At 34.6% G+C, this 22465-nt stretch overlaps 1 pseudogene; it reads right to left on the reverse strand.

Moving 5' to 3' along the window:
* Positions 1 to 1947: 1947 nt before the first annotated feature.
* Positions 1948 to 5716, reverse strand: LOC124890286 (annotated as a pseudogene).
* Between the last annotated feature and the right edge of the window lie 16749 nt (positions 5717 to 22465).

Genomic DNA, 22465 nt, shown 5'->3' on the forward strand with positions numbered 1-22465 from the left:
CTTTAACCAACCATGCTGATACGTGTCACATTTCTCACCCACTTTATTGTACATGGTCACCTCCAAATTATGAAATGCCGATTTAATTCTCCGCTTTTAAGTGGGAATTTGCTTAATATCCTTAGAAGTTATCCTATAAGTTTTCATCTATATTCTTTAATTAGCCTTTTTAATTTACTAAATCCACTTAATAATTGAGATATATACCATACCTTCTCCCACGTGGACGTGGCTGAGAAATGTGACATGTGAACATATTGATCAGTGTGACACATGTGAACATGATTGATCAATGTGACATGTATCACATTGCATGACATGCACCATGCATAGTGGACGTGTCGCACATTCAGAGAAGGATCTTGCACGGCGAACACTTACCAAAGCATGCATAAGAGGTGTCACTTGACATATTAATAAGTTCATGGATGAAACTTGTCACACGTGCATGAATGAGACCTGCACGTATGACATGCATCATACTTATGTCATGCTTGTGCAATCACCCTCCTCCTATAAATATCTCATTATATCTTCATTGTTATACATCAAGAAAATAAAATTTTTGGCTATATACATACACACTGCGTAATTGGAGTATAAAGTAGCCTTAAGAAACTGGTCCACTCTCAACTGCAATCCACATTTATTTTTAGCAAATAATGTGAGAGAGAGCACAATGCAAAGAAAAGAAATAAATTTCACCTAAAATTCAGTCATCCCACTAAAGATAATTCAAGAAAACATCATGGATCCATATATGTTTTCTTGATTAATGTACTATGACGTTTCTCTGAAAATCATTAAGTTCCACAAACCTAAAGTTGTTTCGGATTTCAATTAGATTGTTTAAGTTTCACAATCTATAACCGAGACCATGTTTAAGAACAACTGGAACTTTCACGACTATCGATCGCTTCTTGGACCATGTTTCTCCATTTAAATTCAACTTATGCAACATAGTTTAAGTACAATAAATTATATATGTGAGGAAAGAGCAACTATAAATACCCTGACAACGCAATCTAGACACTTTAATCTAAGTAACACTGAATAATGTGAAACTAGTTCCTTGTGTAGAATTCATAAGAAGACTAGATAGTGGTTCTCAGTTTTTTTCCTTTAAAGAAAAGGACATAATCTACCACAGAAATTTAGGTTGAGCTTCTAATTAAATGGATCAACTACAATTACGAAGCTTCATTCATGGAAGACACAACTTGACGAGTGAGGATTATTCTAGTGGTAGAACATTACAAGCGTAACCATTAGGTCTTTATTGTGTGCCCTATCCTTTAGCATGTGTCTCCGGTATGGGCTGTTGATCGAACCTCGTATGGTGGGGGCGGAGTAGGACAGGATGGAGGGATTGGAGTGGTTAAAAACAAAAAATGAGAAATAAAAAATTTTGGTGAAATTTTGAAGTCATTGGTTTGATAAATAAACATTGACAAAACACAAAAAAGATTATCAACATCGAGGATTTCTACAAAATGGATAACATCCTAAAAGAGTCAAACATTGAGGGTTTCTACAAAATAGATAACATCCTAAAAGAGTCACGTTAATCCAACCCGTAAGATATTCATTATCACAAAGTGGAGAAGGCTCTTGGCAGAGTTGACAATTGGGACCACTAAAGTGGGAGATGTATGAAGGTGCATGCTGGCTCATTGGAGAGTTTTCCAGAAACAAGAATAATTTGGTGTATGAGAGGCTGATGTCCTCTTTAGTTTCTCCTGATTTTCCTCTTTTGTCTTGCCTTGTTGGAAAGTTTGTTGTTTATCAGAGAAATCATAAGTCGTGAAAAAAGAGAAAAACTAAAAAAAGGACATTAATAAACAGAAAAATTTTCTTGCACGTCTCTAATTCATTAACTTTACTGTATAAATTATTTGTAGTTCCGTGCTTATTTTTTCTCCTTTTAGAAAACAAAGACATGTGCTTTGCCTAAAACCTTGACCAAAAAAATGAAATTATCCTCACGTTCTCATGGCATACAACAGAAGATGGTATCAGAAGACTGAAAGCATAGTTTCTACAGAAACCTGCAGGATTGTCAAAAATATAAAGGGAAGGAAAAGGTAGAAACTAACAGATATGAAGTTAATGCGAAATATTGATCTTTTATAAAGATTTCCCCAGATTATATCTATTCAGAACAACTTGCTAATATAGTTTCATAACGATATTTCCGTGCTTATTTTATAGATGAATGATTGCAGTTGATGCTCTCAAATGAACTCTATATCCAAACCAGGCTATCCATTTAGCAAATGTTACCATTTTGTCAACTAAATAAGCACGGAAGGATCATGCCACTCAGAGAAAGCAGCTCCAGCAAATGTCTCTGTCAAGCCATACCCTTGACCAATAGGAGCTGTACAGCAAGTTGTCACAAAAAATTTTAAATTAAAAACATTTGTCAAATTTGTAGCTTAACCACAGGCAAGTCATACTAGGAGCAGATATCTTTGCAAGCAAGAGAACGTATACAGAATGGATAATAAAGACCAGCATCAGGAGTGAGAAGAATTACCCCACATACAAATGTTGATAAATCTTTGAGTATCTCCTGATAGAGGAGTACCACCACAAAGCATGAAACGGATATCTCCTCCAAGCACAGCCCTCAGCTTTTTAAATAAAATGATATTCTACAATTGTTTCTCTAGACCCCAAGCTCCAAACCAGCTGCCTTCCATAGCAGCCAATCGATGGTTAAAGGCAATGAGGAAAAGTTTCTTGGCAGAACCTGCCTTCCCCTCAACCTAGCATCACGAAAAATATAAACAACAATTAGTCCCCGTTGAATCTATTTAGGCCCGTTCTCAAACTAATTATGCTCTTCTCACTAGAATCTAAGACTGGAATGTTGGTGGAAACCTTCTTAATAACAGCATGATCCAGAATGGCTGGAGTTTCTGCCATTAAAGTAGGTTTTAAAGCTGTAGCATCTCCCTTGGTCTCATGACTTTGTTAGAAGTGTCCGTCCATTGTGAGAGCTGAGCCATAACCAATGCAAGAACCTGCAGTCAACATTGCAGTCTGCAAAGCACAATCACTTAGAACGACAATAATCATTTGCTAGGTAAAACATAAACTTAACAAACAGAAGATGTACTCCTAAGTTGTTACCTCGGAAGCCAACTCAAATACGTGAGCAAAAGGACGGTAAGCGAAATGGACATCATCGCTTCCAAGTTTTAGAATCACAATCCTAACAGAAACTGAAGTGGCCACAATGTTTCCATGAGTTATCATAAACACCCTATAGAACATAGACAAACAATAAATTAAGAGCAGTAGTCTTTCCGTAATCAAAAAGGATAAAATACACAATTACTCAGCTGGTTTTAAAAAAAGGGTCAAAAAGGCAACAAGCATCAGTGGAAGGATAGACATTTAGGAAGAAGTAGTGCAATCTACACTATGGGTGTGTTTAAGTGACACCATGCCAGAGCCGAAATACACTTTTTTCTTTCTTCTTTTTATTTCTTGGAATGGCATCTCACCCTGGATAACTTTTTGAATTTACAAATTACCAGTGCTCTGATAACCAAAGCTTAATGGATTCAACAATCCCATATATTATCAGCCTCAGGTAGCATAACCCGTAATAACAAACTAGCCATAGCCTAAAAGAGACATACAGTGGTCATATTTTTATATTGCCTTCCAGTTCATCAGGAGAAATGGATCAATAGAAAGTAGGAGTCAGACCTTAGGAAATTCTATACTGCCACTTGTATAGATGATCACAGGACCATTTTTACCCAGCTTTTCAACTTCTGAGAAAGACGACACCCTCCAGCTGTCAATATGTGCGGAATCTGTTGCCGTCTCGTTATCCTCAAAATAGATGAAATTCTTGACGGTTTTCAGGCTCAAACTAACAGAAGCCACTTTTTCAGTTGCTTGGCATCGCATATCAATGTAGGTACCTGAATCTGTCAATGGTCACAAGTGAATTCAATTCATCACGTCATATGACGCATCAAATAGCAAAGGGAAAATGCATAGACAGAATGAATAAGAAAACTGGATCACCTCATTGCATGAATGGATAAGTGCATCATCGGCCAAGGAAGCATAAATTGTAACAACAGTAATATTCTACCGGAAGCATCTCTGAGTACAATAATTTCATTGTGAAAACTGTTGTATCTCACAATATAAGAACTAGGAACACAGCATAAGGGACTGTACTAGTCTACAACTTGCATACCTGAAAGGCAACGAGTCACTCAGGATGAGTCTCTGTGAAGATAGCAGCACAAGTGCCCACATCATGACTAAAATGAATAAGACCAGAAGTGAAGTTGCAAGCGTGATCAAATACTTGCCCATAAGACTCCCACTGATACTCCCCCAAGTGAAGTTTCTCAAACTTCCTTCCATCACTTGCAGTAACAAAGTCCCTGCTAACTAGTTTTCTAGTTCCAAGACAACGATCAGATGAATGTTTTTAATCTGGTACAGTACTAGCCCCTTCCCAGGGAACTTCAATTAACCTGGCTGATTTAGCATTGCGCATTGCAAGACCTGCTTCACCACCAACTTGAACCGGAACACCTCTCAGTTTTGCCTTCTTCTTCCCCATGAGTAACATGGAGAGGAATATTGGTATAATAATGGCATAAAAACAGCACCAACTACCTCAGATGACCCATAATTTTTAGAGATATAATTAAAGCTGGCCAGTCTCACGTGTGGCGGCTTTGTCACATAAGCAAAGCAATGAACATCCATCTCGTATCAAAATTCTGAAACAACGACAATAGTCTAAAAAAATTAAAATATGAAACAATCCTAGAAACACTAACATACTAAAGAATTTCCTCAGTTTGCAACATGTCTCACGCCTTGACTTGCCACTGAATTCTCAAGAAAACTTATTTTGTGAAATCTATTGAACTTGTTCTCTTCTTTTCTATTTCTGGAGAAAGGATGTGCTGCAATATAGAACCAATTCATAAACTCAAATGACTTCGCCACACGTACAAATATTCAAATCACAACCAATTCTTGCTAAAAGAAACTAAAACAAATGATTCTCAGAAACTCAAATCTACTTAACTGCAAGCCAGGAAGGGGGCATAAGATTCGAAGACAGAGTCTGAGACGGGCAAATTAATTAAGGGTGACAAAAAGGTTTCAAAACTAAAAAAAGAGTGACACAAGATTAGTGTTAATGACATTAATTTTAAAATCCTCAAGTTTTATTATTTACACAAACATCCCTACCTCATATCTACACCATCACCACCACTCCTCCTCCACACCTTTTTTGTTGCCGCCTACCGCTGCCACCTCCTCTTACTCCACTATCACTATCATTACCATTGTCAGCTCTTCTAGATTCACCATTATTTCCTCCCTCTACAACTATCGGTTATTTTTCTTCTTTCTCCTCTTCCACCGTCGCTATCAACACCACAACAAATGTCACCTTCTCATTCGGCGTCACCACCAACACCACCACCTCCATTTTTACCATTAATATCACTTTTTCGTGGGCTTCTCCTACAATCAGATCTTTTTTCAGAAATTAAGTATCGAAGTTGCTGCAGCAACTTCGATAATTGTTGCAGCAACTTGAATAATTTCTACAATAACTTCGATAATTGTTGTAAGACAACAACTAATAGTAGTTGTTGCAACAATTAATCGTAGTTGTTGCAATAATTGCCGTAGTTGCAGAAGCAACTCTCATAGTTACTGAATGTGTGCTAAATTATTTCTTCATTTATTTTTAAAAAAAATCAATTTTTTTTTTCAAACTTTTTAATTCTTTTTTTTTAATAGTCCATGAAAATTAAAAAAGGAAAAAGGAAGAACAAAATAAAAAGAGAAAGAAAAAAAAAAGAGAAGACGGAAGAAGAGGAAAATCTATATAAACAGAAAAAAATAAGAAGAAGAAAATGGAAGAATAAAAAAGAGAAGAAGATTGAAAGATAAGAAAAGGAAACTCTAAAATTTGAAATTTGAAGTTGTAGGACTTTTTAAAAAATTTAAAAACATTTAAAAAGTATACTTTACACCCTTAATTAACTTAATCACAATTTAAATGAAGGTTTTACTTTAGTTGGTCAAAGTTGTTTTAAGACTTTTTTATCACTCCCACTTAATTTTCTCGTCTGAAACTACTAGATGTCTCGCAAAGCTACTCTCAACGTAATTTCAAAACTGTTCGAAAAAAAAAGTTCTTTTTGTGACGAGATGAGAATTTCATGATGTGTTAGGTGAGGCAGCTTTGTCACAGAAGCAAAGGTTGTTCAGCAAAATTAAAACATGAAACAATGAATATCCATCTCAGAACCTCATATAAAATTCTCAAAGAACAAAGAAAAAAATTACCTCTTTTTACAACATCTCTCGCGCCTTCACTTGCCACTGAATTCTCAAGAAAAATTTGTGAAATATATGAGAAATCGAACTTGTTTGGGGTAAGAATAACAATGTAAGGATCAGGGCGAAAATCACTATGCCTTTGTCTTCTCAAGTGAGTGTGTCAGTTCAGTTGTAAATATAGTACTACCTCCGTCTCATTTTATGTGTCTGTCGCCATTTGAGAAGTTTAAGAAATAAGTGATACTTTGTAAAGTTTGTAAAAATTTAGTTGATATCTATCAGATTTAAAGTATCTGTCTTTTATTCAGAAATTAGAAATAAATTTTTTAGGAAGGCGTGAAGAATTTCTGATTCATATTCTACGGCTAGTGCTCCATATCCTAAGCCATTTGGGATCATCGCTTTCAGTAGCCATTTGGGATCATCGCTTTCATACTGACAGTGGGTTTAAGGCATAAGGTGCGGAAAACATAATTCCAAATTCTTCTGATCTATGTTTGTTGTTCTTAATTGATAGTTCAAGTATTTTTGTTAACCAGCTTTGCGATCGAACTAGAGATTGAGGAATCTCGTATAAAAAACATAAATATCATGATATGTATAACTTAATGGGTGTAGATTTTTATGTTAATGGAGAAATTCCTTCATTCTGCGACTTCTTTCATTGTAGATTATCCCTTTGAGAGAAATAAGAATTACTATCTATTCTCTCTCCACTCTTTTTTTTATTCTTTATTATTTTACCACACATTATCAGCATGAGACTCTGCCAAATAAAGTAAGATTATAAATCTAAAAGTAATTTTCAAGATTAGTAATTCCTTATGTTATTTATCTTTTACTACTAATGATATAATTATTGTTGGGTTTGTTGGATCTGAGCAAAACTTAGTGGTTTGAAATCATTTATACTTTAAAATTTGTTCCCGAAGAATATTACGCTTAAGGAGTGATAAGATGTTGAGTTCAAGTCCCATTGATTTATAGCCTAAGACGCCTTTATATGGATAAGACGTTGAGTTTGAATCTAAATGCACCATATTGATAATATTATGATGGCTAAGGCAAAATAATGGGTATTTGGTGAAAAAGTCATGAAATCCGACCCATTGAATATGCTTTATTCCGTGAAGTGAATGCGGTAGCAACATATGATAAGTCTGAACTATGACAACTTACTTCATTCTTGAAGTGTATGTAATATCAGTGCATAATATATCCAAAAGAAGACAAGTGATTGAATGCACGAATATAAGCGTGGAAGGACAATATGTATAATATATAATCATCAAAAGTGATAATATTTTTATACGCTTATTATGATTATAAGATATGTTAGAGAAAATTTCTCTACAACCATATGTATGCCTCGATTCGCTCCTGAATTAGCAATATCTTAAAAGAGGCTATAAGCTATCATAATTTAATAGGCTTAAGGAATGATTATATTTCATTCCTGGAGAAGAGAAGCTTATTATGCAAACGTACGCTTGATTACGATGGTATCATAACTCACTTCCGAAAGAGGCTGAATAATTGAAAAGAGTTATTTTAAAATCTACTTCTAAAGTAGTAAATATGACATTTATTCACCTAATAGTAAATCTGAAATTTACTAAAGTAAAAGGCACATGTCATGGTAAACTTGGAGTTTACTAGTACAAATAAGTTTATAAATTGGTATGAACGATTATGACATTCCAAAGATGTGCATATTAAGTATTAAACATGTATTGAAGAATTAGAAAATTCTTCATTAACTTTTAATGTGCTTATTCTCATGATAAGTTGGTTGGACCAACTAATGCTGGGATTTAATCCCTCAAAATCTGAAAAGTATAAAAGGTGAATATGGGCCCGTTCACCAGTCATATGATCTATTAAGATGCATCAATATAAGATGATCACTTGTACGTTTCTTGTCAACCTGCAATTTGACATTCATAAAGTTGCTTGCTCAATAAAATTGAGTTAAGAGCATAACTTTCAGATTGTGAAATCAAGACAATTCGTCTTAATAATAATGATTTGGCATTGAATACCTTCGATAATAGCTAAACCATTACTAATGAGAACAAAGCTTCATTTGTTGGTCTGAAATATGGTATGTTGCGTATACTTGTATGCATTAGACCAATAAATTATGATTATTTTGCCCTCCCAATTGGTTCAAGGTCAGGAACCAACTATTTCATCTAATAGTTTTGATGTGCGGTATACGATTAATGAATAAAAGACATTGAAATGGGATAAAAGACATGGATTTATTTTATTCTAAAGATTGCAGTCCTGATCTTATTGGTCATGCTGATGTTAGGTATTTATCCGACTCGCATAAAGTTCGGTCTCAAACAAGTTATGTGTTCATATGTGGTGGTACTTTCATATCTTGAAGATATACAAAGCAGTCTATCATAGCCACTTCATTGAATCATGATGAGCTGATAGCTATTCATGCAGCAAGCCGAGAATGTGTATGATTGAGGTCCATGATACATCTCATTCAAGAAAAATGTGGTGTGAAATATGCCAATCTACCCACAATTTTATACAGAGATAATGCAACATACATAACACATCTAAAAGAAGGTTCATAAAAAGAGATAGAACGAAGCACATTTTGCCAAAGCTTTTCTACATAAATGAGCTACAAAAAAATGGTGATATTAACATGCAATAGATTCGTTCAAGTGACAATGTGACTGATTTATTCACCAAGTCTACTCCAATTGTAACTTTCAAGAAGATGATGCACAAGATCATGATGCAAAGGTTCAAGGATGATCTCATTAGGAGGAGTTAATACGTTGTACTCTTTTTTCCTTATGAGGTTTTGTCCCACTGGATTTTCCTTGTAAGGTTTTTAATGAGGCGGCCTATATGTGTATTGTTATAAATGTGTACTCTTTTTCCTTCATTAAATTTTTTTCCTATTATTTTTTTCTAGTAAGGTTTTAATGAGGCACATTATCTATCAATTATACATTCAAGGGAGAGTGCTATAAATGTATTTACATTATAGTGAATGTCTATCAAGATCTAGTTGATATCTATCAGGATTTGAAGTATCTGTCTTTTACTTAGAAACTAGGAGTAGATTTCCTCTATAAATAGAAGGACTTCTTTCTTTGTAAATCATCCCTCAAGAGAAACAAGAATTACTATCTATTCTCTCTTTACTCTTCTTCTTTATTCTTTATTATTTTACCACATTTACTTTTTAGTTATCTTTTTTTTATAAGTGAAACCTATTAAGGTAAAATGAGAATAATGTCATTAAATAATTACCAAATAAGGAAAGGTGATACTTTTTTTTGGGACGGACAAAAAAAAATGACAACACATAAAATAGAATGGAGGAAGTACTTCTTTTTGTTTGATTGTGATTTGGTGTGCCATGTATTTTTGTTTTGCTCAAAACACGTGTTACATATGACTACTAGTTTTACGAGCCTTGTGGTAAGCTCGAATCCATACTCAATTAAAAAATATAATTTATATCACAATTTTTTAATTGATAATTGATATAATTTAGTAGTAGTTAGGTATATTTTGTTCTTCAAATCTTTATTAGTTGGATTTGTAATGTCTTAATCAACAATTTCAGGGTGTTGGCCTGTTAGATTTTGCAAGTCATGAGTTATCCATCTGTATCGATCCAATCAGTTTGTTTTTCTGAAAAAGAAAATAAGCTTGACAATCGTCTTAATTCAAAAAAAAAAGGGAAGTGAACCGCTATCACAATTTTCCTTTATTAATCTTCTTCTTCAGAGTAAAATGATGATAAAAAATGAGATGTTAGAAAAAAAAAGACATCAACACTAAAAAGATTCTTAGTTTGTGAAGAATTCTCTATTTCTAAAAGAGACGAAATCGATTTGGGGTAATTTCTTTTTGATAGCAAAATCAATAATTTTTTGTGTGAATTTAAGATCCATAATTCGTTGTTTTTTCTTTGATTTAGTTATGGTGGCGTCAGAGTCGAGGTTAATTTCCTTAAAAGAGGATGAATTTACTTCGACACACTTCTAATAGTTCAAGCAAGCATGTCCCGTTGTTGAGAAAATACATCATTTCACTCCTGAATTGTAGCCACAACTGACTTTGTCACTTTAACTTTATAGGCAATTATTTCCCCCCTAAACAACTTTTAACTGAATTTAATACAACCCTAATAGGCTAATGTGGAAAAAAAATATAAATATAGCGCTTTAAGGCAAAGAAAAATTTAAAAAAAGTGGGGCTCACTTCTTATTTTCAGTCACCACCTTCATTTTCCTCACACCCGACCACCTTCTCTCTTCTCCTTCCTCTTTTCTCACCATCTCCAATAAAATATATATCAAAATATTTTTTCATTAATTTTTATTTATGCCTATAAAATGTTATTAGAACTTTGTGTGTTGCAATCTGGGTGATTCTTGTAGTTGTATCAAAATGAGTGACAAATGAAATGGTTTTTCCAAATTAAAGTGCATGCGAATAGTTGTACCATATGGAATATTAGGTGTAGTTATTACTTTGAAAGACTACTTTCCACATCAAACTTATATACTTATATTGCTATCCAAATTCACGATTTCACACAAATTAAAGTTGCCACAAATAACTCTGGTTCTGTAAATAAGCTTGGAGAAGGTGGTTTTGGATTTGTTTACAAGGTGAATATGTATGCGAATTCTTGTAATTCTTCCTTCATATTACTCCTTGTGCAATTCCTAATAAAATTACATCGAAAATCATTATGAAGAGAAAAAAAGGGATGGGATGGAGTTGAAGAAGAAGATTTTGGGTTTTGGGGGTGGAGTGGGAGCAGAGTTGCAGATGAGCGATCGGGGGAGTGAGAGTGGTATAATATTTTTGGGCTGCTATAAAATTCACTTTAAAGTTATTAAGAGGGGTATATAATTACTCGTGTAGTTTAGGGTCTAAAGTAAGTTATGCGAACAAGTTCAAGGGTGAAATGATGTATTTCTCCCTATTGTTTCTTGCCATACTTTTCATAAAGCTAAAGATAGTTGAAACTCATTAAAAGAAGGATTTTTTTGAAAAAAGAAATTGATAAATCATTGGATTTATAAAATTTATTTATCAGAAATGGGTCAAAAATTCTCTTAAACTATCTTAAATGAAGCAAAAATCTGTTAGTTTTCTGAATCAAAAATACTCCTCCATTAAATTTTTGACTCAAAAATACCTAACTAAATGACATCAAGCATGCCACATGGACAAAAAATGCCATATTGTCAGTCGACATCAGTGTCCACATGGAAAATTAGCGATTTAATACCACTTACCGTCAGCATATATTTTGTCCATTTAAAATTCGACCTCGACTGAACTTTCTCTTGAAAATGAGTGAAACTTATATTGATTTGATTGTGCTGCATTGCTAATAGGAGCACACCAACAACTTCTGAACAAGTTTTGTAGGTACAAGAAATTGGCAAAGTTGGATCATATTAAACTCGATAAACTGATGCTCGAAGATGAAGAAGAATAAAAAGAAGAAGAAAGGAATGATGATAACACTTCTAAGAAGAATATTAAAGATGCAAATCAAGTAAATATCGGAGATTAAGCACGACCTCCATTTAGTGTGTTTCTTATCAAGTAGAACTAAACGCTATGAATTATTTTATTAAGTATGATTTAGTGAAGAACAATCCCCCCCCCCCCCCTCCCAATTTTTATGCCTATTTCAATCCAAAGAAAGCGTAGCAAATTCACTACTGGTAATAGGAAAGCCAATTAAACTATAGAAAACAAAACAAACAATATTAGTATGACATGGAAAATAACAACAATGGATTGAATGAGGTGATTTTTCACCCGAACTGATTATGTTGCATTTGTGTATATGTGGCATGCTTGGTGTCATTTCATTAGAGAGGGGCATTTTTGAACTAAAATTTAATGGAGGAGTATTTTTAAGCTAAAAACTAATCGGGGATATTTTTGCTCTATTTTAGATAGTTTAGAGGTATTTTTTCATTTTCTATTTATTTATTTTGAAATAGAAGGAGTTTAGGACCATGGGAGCCTAATTATATTGTTTAGCTCTATTTAGGGGTCAATTGGATGTGGAAACAATTATCCCAGGATAATCGTAACACCTACAAACTCCTAGCTAAGTTTCTAGCCATTCGACATATGTTTAAATTAAAGGCCCAAAAACAATTATTTTAAATCATAGATAAGTGTCATGATCATTTACCTAGTGTTAAAAGTTCTTTTGATGAGAATCATGATCATAGAAAGCATTTAGAGCAAAGTTGAGTTGTGAACATTTGCTATTAATTGAGTTTTAGTATCTGAACCTACAAGGGTCAAATTTAAATGAGTATATCTTCTAGAATATATAGTGTTTTAGAGCTCAAGATGCACTAAATGGAAGGTATTTGAGTTCTCTTTCCAAAACATCTGATTTTACCTTAATCTGATATCGAAGTAGAAAGTTATGCTCATTTTACCTGAGGGTGTCTATCTGCCAAAGATTAACTACCGGAGTTGATGGGCTGTCAACCTTAGGCAGTAAAGCTCAAAATTAGCCCTATATTAATTACAGGAGTTGACGAGTTGTCAACTAGTTGACGGTCCGTTAATTAAAGTCATCAATCGAGAAATTTTTGCAAGGTTTTTAGTTTTCTTAGGGGTAGTTTGGTCATTTCCTTATCTCAAATCCTAGCTCACGACTCAAATCACCCTATAAATATTATTTACTCAACAGTTATCAATTTTCATTGCTCTTTCTCCTCTCCACTCTCAAGAGAAACAAAATTAGTTTTTTTTCTCAAAGTTCAACTTCTAAGGCTCCAAACTCAAGTTTTCCTTCATAAAATTGAGAAGTTCAGGTATGTGGTGTTTGAACAAGAACTATCTTTCAAAAGTTTAATTTTGACATGAATTTTAAGGAATTAATGGCTAGGGTTCATATCCATTTTTTATGCTTTTAAAATTATGATATTTCCATGTGGTTTAAAGTCCATTTAGCACAAGAAGTCATACTTACTCACGTTTTTACTCACATGTTTATATTATGAGATGAGTTTTAGTATTTTGACATGAATATTTATGAGTTGGTAAATGTACATTATTTTCAACATGATTCAGTTAGTTTACAAGCAATTTAGACTTGCAATATCATATTACAGTTTATCACAACATCATTCAGATTTTAGTTTTGATCTTATGATCTCAGGTAAGATATGAAATTCACACAATTATTTAAGAATAAGATATATAAATAGAAGCGTGATTGAATTTCAGACTTATAAATGTATATGCTTAATTTAAGGTGAATTTCATATATATGAGAACCAATATGTTTTGGGAGTAGTATCTAGAAACGAAGAAGATATAGGTCCATCGTATCTTATTTCCTAGAAACTACATTCCACCATAGTTTTAAGGGATCCTCACCAGAGAGTGTCTTACTTGACCAAGTGAGCTTATTTTAAATATTACTCCAGTTCAAATTCTATACCGAAGGCAAGGTATGAAATAACCACCGTTAGCATCTGTCAAACGTTGGACTCAATACTAGTTTACATGGTTTATGTCGGTTATATGAATTTCCTACAGAAAAAGATGATTTCAAAAACTAAGTGTAATAACTCACTGGGTTTATCAGATTGTGCTTTATGACTTATGCTTTATGATATTTTAGCTCTCAGTTTATTTATGAATAAGGTGAGTCCATATACAGTTAGCATGCATGTTCTTAAGATTATTAGTTATATCAGTTTTTACTTATTACATTCACCCCATATACTCAGTACATTCTAGAAGTACTAGCCATATATATGTATGTTTGACTACATTGTTTCATAATGGAGGCATCAGTTATAGCTCACAAAATCATGATCAGATAGTTTGCAGCTTTCAGACCACCAGTGATGAGTTCTCTTTATTCGAGGGCTCAAGTTAGTTATAGTTATAGTATTTTATTTTAATTAATTGTATTGATTAGGGATAGCTGGGGTCACGTCTTAGCTACTTATAGTCACTATTAGTAGAAACTTCATAGACAGTAACACAGAGTTGATGTATTCAATTCCAGTTGTCTTTTGTGTAATCCAGTGATGTAAATATTTTTAAATAGTATTGTGTTGAAAAAGTTCAGCCAATGATATTACTTTTGCTTAGTATTTTTATTTTTATGTATTTTATTCAGTTGTTCATGAATTATGCCAGTATAATAGGTTAGCTTGAGATCACTTATGATTTTAAGCACCGTGTGGCATCCAGGGGATAGTCTCGGAGCATTATAAACTTGGTACAGAGCATAGAGTTTAAGTGTCCTAGGGTGTATGCGAAGCTGTATCTAGTAGAGTCTTGTTTATTGGTGTATTATGCACCACACTTATAATCAGGAGGGTACAACACATTTAGAAATTGTTTCCCTTCTTTCACACTCTAGATCGTGTAGTAAGGTTTTCTTCCTAGAAATTCATGTCGATTCATGTATTATTCTAAAATCCTCCAGCTATGACTTATATTTGAGTAAATTTCAGTTCCTCTCGATATGAACCTCTTAGATTGACTATCAAAAACTTCAAAAATTGCACAAAAGACTTAAGAGGAGCCCGTTAGTGAGTTTCAAGTCCTTCAATATAAAAGCCTATTTTCTTATCCATACAAATCATGTGATTGAGACAAAATATGATATATTCAAATTCTTCTTTAACCCTTTATTACAATTAACACCTATGAGAGAAGAGAGTATGTACTTAGATTATTGAATAGAGTTTTCATTTGAGGGTTAGTAAAACTTAGGGTGTTATGATCTACAAGTAGTAGAATAACCTCAGAGTTGGTAGTATGGTTTTAGAAGTGTAGTGACAATAAAGGTGGGAATAGCAATTGGCTAAGAGTATATTGATGAGTCTATATATGCTATTTAGTTAGAATTGAGGTAATATGTCTTTGAGTGTTAACTAAGGGGTAGTGAGGGTAGTGTGGATTTCATGGTGGATGGTAGAAAAGGATTTATTAGTTAAGGAGAAATGGGGTATGCTTGAAGTAGAAAAGGAGTTCTTTATGGCATTTCATGTGTTAGAAAAGCATAGGTCATTCGTGAAAGTATTCAGTTGTTAAGGGTTGTTAATATGGGCTTCCCTTTTTGTTATTGTGGAAAAGAAATTAGTTGATACTTATAGAGCTATGAATATATTTTAGGCGTATGAATGAATAAGTAGTAGTGTTGTGTGAAAGCAAGATATGCTAATGGATTATAATAAGATAAACCATACGATTATGATCAATTATTGTTATCATGTGGTTCTAGTGGACTAATATTTCTTGATTTTATATTTTATTTCTGCCAAGCAAGAATAGTATGAGAAGTTATGTTGTTAATGTCTTGTCCCGAGGCTACCCCAGTCATAACATGTAACTTAAAGTCACAAGTGACCCCAAGCTAACCCATGGTTTGGAACCTTCTATGAACACTGAAGAAAACAACAAAAATACTTGGCGAAAGTTGAATTGGAAAGTCCAATAATAAGTGGTAATGAAAATAACATCAATCGTGTATCAATATATGATAAAATTGAAAATACGTTTGACTATCTGAAAGCATATAAAAGACAGGGAATTGATGGGACAACTCCAACTAACTTCAACTGATCAAAATAAATAAAGTACTAAAAATAACATTTAATAACCAGTCCTCAAAGGATGAGGATTCACCACTATTGCTGTTGAGTGGCACAGAAACCGACTAGGCTCAATTCGAGAACTGAGCATCCGAAACTATATTATAAGACAATATATCGCAAAAGAGAGTATGCGATCCTTACTTTGAATGCACTGAATATGCAGGCTAGGAAGGCTAACTGGTATAAATGCAAGACTGAGTATAAACATGTGTTGAATAAGAGAATAACTAGATAACTTAATACAAGGTCATGCATATCTAAGATGAAATATAAACTGAATATATAAATACTAAAACTAGACTGGATACTATGGGATGCTAACTAAAACTGACATACCCAAATATGAGCAAAATTTGGGTTCACTTTATAACCCCAATTGGATGGGTGCTAGTACCTTGCCAAGGGTACTAACACTGGCTGGCATGGATCCACTTATCTAATGTTCTGAAGGACTAGAGTGTCAATCCTAAATTAACTGGAGTCCCTTTATAACCTAAAATGGCACCATAGTTCTAGAACTTAGGGACTGCTCCTCACGGTCTCAAGCCTAACTGATGGGTGAGTCGTCATCCCTATGTTCACTTGGTGCAAAGTGCTACTCCTAACTGAAAAACACTGAAGTATAACTAATAACTGATATGCTCAAGGTATTCTAAAAATAATAATACATGCACAATCTATAATACTCAATAACATTTAAGTTGTTATATGCATGAGTTCCTAGCTATCGGGTATTCACAACCACCAAAACAAACTAATGCAACTGAACATGATAAGAATAAAACTGACCATGGTATGAAAAATCATGAATAGTACTCAATCTTTCAATCACTGATCATGTTATGGACAACTGAAATTATCAAACATATGGAAACACAATTCTCATAGGGAAACATTTTTTCATGGTTCATAACCAAAACAACTGAGAGAGAGTTGATCAATCTCATATTTGACATGGAACTCAATTAATAGAGAAAAAGGTTTGTACTTATAAATTTAAGAAGTTCTTGGGACTCAATAGGTGGAAGGACCCATTGATGAAATCCCACATGCCTGAAAATGGAAGCCTTGGAGAAATCCTTGGAGTTAATCTTGTTCTTGAGAAACCCTAGTTTGCTTTGAGGAAGAAAGAGATTGTTTTTTTAATAAGAGAACTGATTTTGGGATTTGTGAGGTGTTAGGGTAATTATAATACCTTAATAACTGATGTTAGAGTCCCCAAACGACATGGGTTTGGGGTTATAATGATGGGAATTTACCGAAAAGACTTTTTTAAAATATGCAAAAATTTCTATTTCCAGTCATTACGACTCACCCCATGACTCATCACGACTAGTTAGGAGTCATGGTATGAGTCATAACCTAAGGTTATGGGATCTTGGGTCTATTCTATTATGACTACGACTACCCTCCTAACGGCTTGTTATAACTGACTACGAGCAATCGGGTGGAGTCGTAGTCTAAGACTTGGGTTTTGGATTCTTTACTATTCAGGCAATGGGTCCATACAATGACTCATAATGTCTGATAACGAGTCATGCGCTGGACTCATTACCACTGGACTGGATTCTTGGCTATACACTGTTGTGATGATGAGTCGCTCCTAACGACTGATAGCCACTGATAACGAGTCATAGGGTAGAGTTATTATCACTAGACTATCTTTTGAGAACCTTACTATTGTGGCGACAACTCCTTTATAAAAACTCGTAACATCTGTTAATTAGTCGTCACATGGGTTGTAGTCACTAGCAGCTGACTGATACTTAAGGAAAAATTTGCATAACATTTTGCCATGCTATTAGATTAAGACAAGACTTATAGCGTTGAAAAGATAATGGCCTATCTTTAGAGGGGTCTAAAGCTTGAAAACTTGGGGTATTACAATATATCCCCCTTGGAATCATTCATCCACCCAATGAAACTATTTGAACTGGACTACTAAGGATAACTGAGATTATGTACTAAACCCTTATGAGTTGAATCATGACTTAACATCTGAATTTGTAGTTGATGCATGGAGTGAACTAAACTCGTGAATGCATGCTATGACATGAGGATGACTGGATAACTGATATAACATAAAAGAATTAATTAAGAAAACTATTACCTCAAGCTGAAACCGGGTTCAAAAAGAAAAGACAGGGGTATTTGGCTCGTATATCAGCCTCTGCTTCCCAAGTTTCTCCCTCAACGGATTGATTTCTCCATAAGAATTTTACTCAAGCGACCTCTTTATTTCTCAACCTACGAATCTGATGGTCAAGGATATCAATTGAGACTTTGTGTAACTTCACCAACTTCTTGAGATAGAGTCTAGTATAATCTTTGAATGAATGTGAAGTATTAACTGGTAAGAAATAGGATGACATAGTCATTTGTTCTACAACAATCCAAATAAAATCATACTGACGATGCGTATGGGGCAATCCTGTAATGAAATCCATATTCACCACTTTCCACTTTCAAGTAGGGATACTGAATTCCTTAAGGGTACCACTAGGTCTTTGGTGCTCAACCTCAACCTGCTGATAATTAGAACAATTAGCCACAAATTTTGCAATATCCTTCTTCATTCCATTCCACCAATAGACTTCTCTCAAGTTGTTGTACTTTTTAGTGGCTCTTGGGTGAATAAAATATTGAGAACCATGAGCCTCTGCTAGCATCCACTATCTCAAATCATCCACATCGGGAACACATAACCTGCCAGAACTTAGGCATTAAAGCATTAGCAGAAGATGGGGTTGGGGCTAAAGATTTCTGCTACAACTGAGAATGATTCCTACCATCTGACCTCTATTGAGAGGAATTGAAACTACCAGTTCTGGCTCTCTTATTCTCTCTTTCCTTTTCTTTGATTTCCTACTCCTTAATATGCTGAGCATGAACCATTAATCTAGAGAGGTTCATTTCCTTAATCAACATCGTCGTTTAACCATTAATCTAGAGAGGTCCATCTCCTTAATTAGCATCAATGTTCTACACTCCTTGACTACATCCTCTGATACCCCAAAGATAAACTTGCTCATTTGGGCCCTAGCAACCATATTAGGACATACCTCGCCAACTGAGTAAATTTGAGTTAATACTCCTTAAGACTAATATTGCCCTGCTTTAAGTTAATGAACTTCTCCACCTTGTCTTCCCTCATATCATGGGAAAAATCTATCCATAATAGCAACAACAAACTCATCCTACTCTACAGGCCCTACATCGGCACCTCTATTGTGATATCTCGAAGTTTCCTAACTAATTTCGTCCCAAAATGTCAAGTATTATCTTCTAAAGTGAATAATATTTATTCTATGGGTAATTTTTAATATTTTCACTTTTTGTTGTGTGTAAAATTCAATAAGCTTTCCATCGATACCAAATTCACCTAAATCTAACTACCGGGTAAGAAATTATGGCGATTTAAAATGTCAGTCGTAAAACATCATCATCTCAGTCAGTGGCGCATCGCGCCATAAGCCAAAATGACATTTGTCAATTTCCAATAAGACTTCATGATTTTACCGCATCGTGGAGGGCTCTCAAATCCCAATTGTCAAAATCCAGTGAAGTTTTGCGATGACCCCATGTTGCGCTGTCGTTCAATTTCCCAGTTGTCAAATTCCAGCGACACGACAAGATAGCACCGCGTCGCGCCAGGGTCCAGATCGGAAAGTTTTTCACAAAATTTGAAAGATGTGTCCAGGGTTAAATAGGTTTTTTTTCATGATTTTAGTTCAGCCTTAAACATGAAATTTAACCCTACATGACCTTAGGATATCATTATTCACTCTATTTTCCCCCAATTTCTTCATACACTCTCAAAGCCAAGAAACCCTAATCTTAAAAATTCAAGGAGAAGGATCAAGAATCTCTTTAAAGATCATTACGAAGTTACATTGTAAGGTATGTCATATGTTGATTCATGGGTCTCTTTCACCCATTAAGCTCAAGAATCTCTTTTGAAAATCCAAGATTTGTATATTTATGAATGTTCATGATTTGATTGAATTGAAAATTGATGTTCATGTTGTTGGTTAATTTCTTTCCATGTTATAGACTATTTATTTACAAGAATTGATTCTAATATGTGATGATTTACACGATATTCATGATAAACCCATCAACTTACAAGTTGGTTTATGTATCCATGATTATTAGATGTGTTGATAATTGTATAACGAAATCATGCTCACCATATGTTTGATTAAATTCCTATGTGAAGGAAAAATGTCATAATAGTATGATAATATGCAATCCCCATTCATGAACAAGTTTGTATGTCAAGTGTTTGAGGAAATGCCTTATCCAATGGATTATGTATTGTTGATGTTGGTCCTGTATTCAAGAAAGTCATGCTTTGTCAGTTTCCTTCTATCGAGTCTTGGGGTACTTGTAACCAAAAAATATAGCTATGTTCCTAGAGTTAGTGACATGTTTCACAATATCCTCAGTCAAGCCATGATCCATAGAACTTAGTTAGTCATGTGACTTAGAAAAGCTCAGTAATTCAGTAATCTCAATAGTATTCCTTCAGTTAATGAAACTCCATGAATTTAGTGTTATCCAGTTCAGTTAATCATGTTCATTATCTATTCATATGGGAGTAGAAATTATCACCGAGTGAACCCAAGGATGGGAACACACACTGTCAAATGAGGGTGTGATTCTTAGAAGTCATCCTTGCATTCCAGAACTATGTAGACAGCATAGGTTGAGACATCAACACTGTCAGATAAGGGTTGATAGGGTGGATAAACACTATCAGATGAGGGTCCCACCATTCTCTTTTGGAGACACTGTCAGATGAGGGTCACTCATATCTTTTCCTTACCGATGGCGAAGTATTAACACCCTACCAATTAGGGTTACAGATTGGACCCCAACTCAGCTATATTGCATTATATGGGGCATATCGGTTAGATGACTACTTCCCACATTTACAGTTTCAGACTCAGTCTCAGTAATAGAACTCAGATAGTTCTTTAGAATTTCAAGACTATCAGATACAGTCAACTTAGAATAGTACAAAACTCAGTTAGTTCCATCAGAACCTATACTGTCAGATCCAGTCGCTCAGTATCAGTTATATCAGTTATCAATGACTCATGTTATCAGTAATGAGACTCAGTAGTCAGTACCATCACGAATTCAGTCACAGTTACCTATTCATGCATGCATTCTCACGTTCATATTATTTAGTCTTTTAGCATTGTTCATGCATTTGAACCCTTTACATTTAGCCTACCTCACTTGCATACCAGTACATTCAAACATACTGACGCATTTGTTCTGTGGTGTCTTATACAATAGGTTCAAAAGTACGAGTTCTAGAGCATCAGTAGCCGCCAGATTTAGCAGTGAGTCCTCATTATTTGAGGATGATATTATGATTTATTTCATTAATTCAGTTTAGCTTTTAGTAGATGGAGTTTGTTGGGGACATGTCCCATCAACTCCTTATTCAGATAGTTTAGAGGCTCTCAGACTACAGTGTTTTCAGATTACCATGTTCAGACGGTTTATTTCAGTTGTTTTGGGTATTTAATACTACATCCAGATGTTATTTTTTTATCAGTTATGTTACAGTTTTGAGCCTTATGGCCTTTCAGCCTTTATTTCCATATTATATAATATATTTTATAGTGTTCAGGTACAGATATCAGTAATGGGTTAGCTTGTGGTCTTTTAGGGTCATGAGCACCGTGTAGCATTCCAAGTACCAGATTCGGGGCTTTATATCTGTCCTCCTTCGACTGGTTAACCTAGGCGCGAGCCACCCTTTGCAATTAGTAAACAATTAAGTTAGCACTCTCACTCAGAGTAACACCCATAATATCAGTCACCTTTTGTACGCATTCTAAAAACTCTTATAGATCTTCCTTAGACTTAGATCCAGAGAACACCCAGGGATTCATCCAGCTGAAGTCTCAGATCTTGGTGGCCGTCGTATTTGCTAATGGTTGGATGAGGAGATAGTTTGTTGGTTATTTTAGGCATCCATGGATTGGGATAGTATTGTGAAGGCAACCCTAAACTCAGCATTGGAGACTTGCTTATTCAAAAGGTCTTTCAGGATAGGTGGCGGTGCTGATTGGTCCCCCATTCATCCTTCCGTTAGACCATCGAAGAGGAATAATTTGTAAATGGTTAGAGGATGAGTTAGAAGATAAAATTCAATAGAGCTCTTACTGCATCGAATGACATAAGTAATGAAAGAAGTAAAACTTTCCTAAAATGTTTATAGGCTCTCGCTCATAAGTGTGGCGCCCTTTACACCCATGGACCAGACTCAACTTAGTGGGACTTTTAAACACCCTAGGACACATTAAACCTTATGCTCTGATACTAAGTTTGTCACAAATCGAGGCTACTCCCTAGTCGTGACACGGTACTTAGAGTCACGAGTAACCCCAAGCTAACCCATGGGCTGGCACCTGCTATGAACACTGAAG

Source organism: Capsicum annuum, unplaced genomic scaffold (genome assembly GCF_002878395.1).
Source record: "Capsicum annuum cultivar UCD-10X-F1 unplaced genomic scaffold, UCD10Xv1.1 ctg1490, whole genome shotgun sequence".
NCBI lineage: Eukaryota > Viridiplantae > Streptophyta > Magnoliopsida > Solanales > Solanaceae > Capsicum > Capsicum annuum.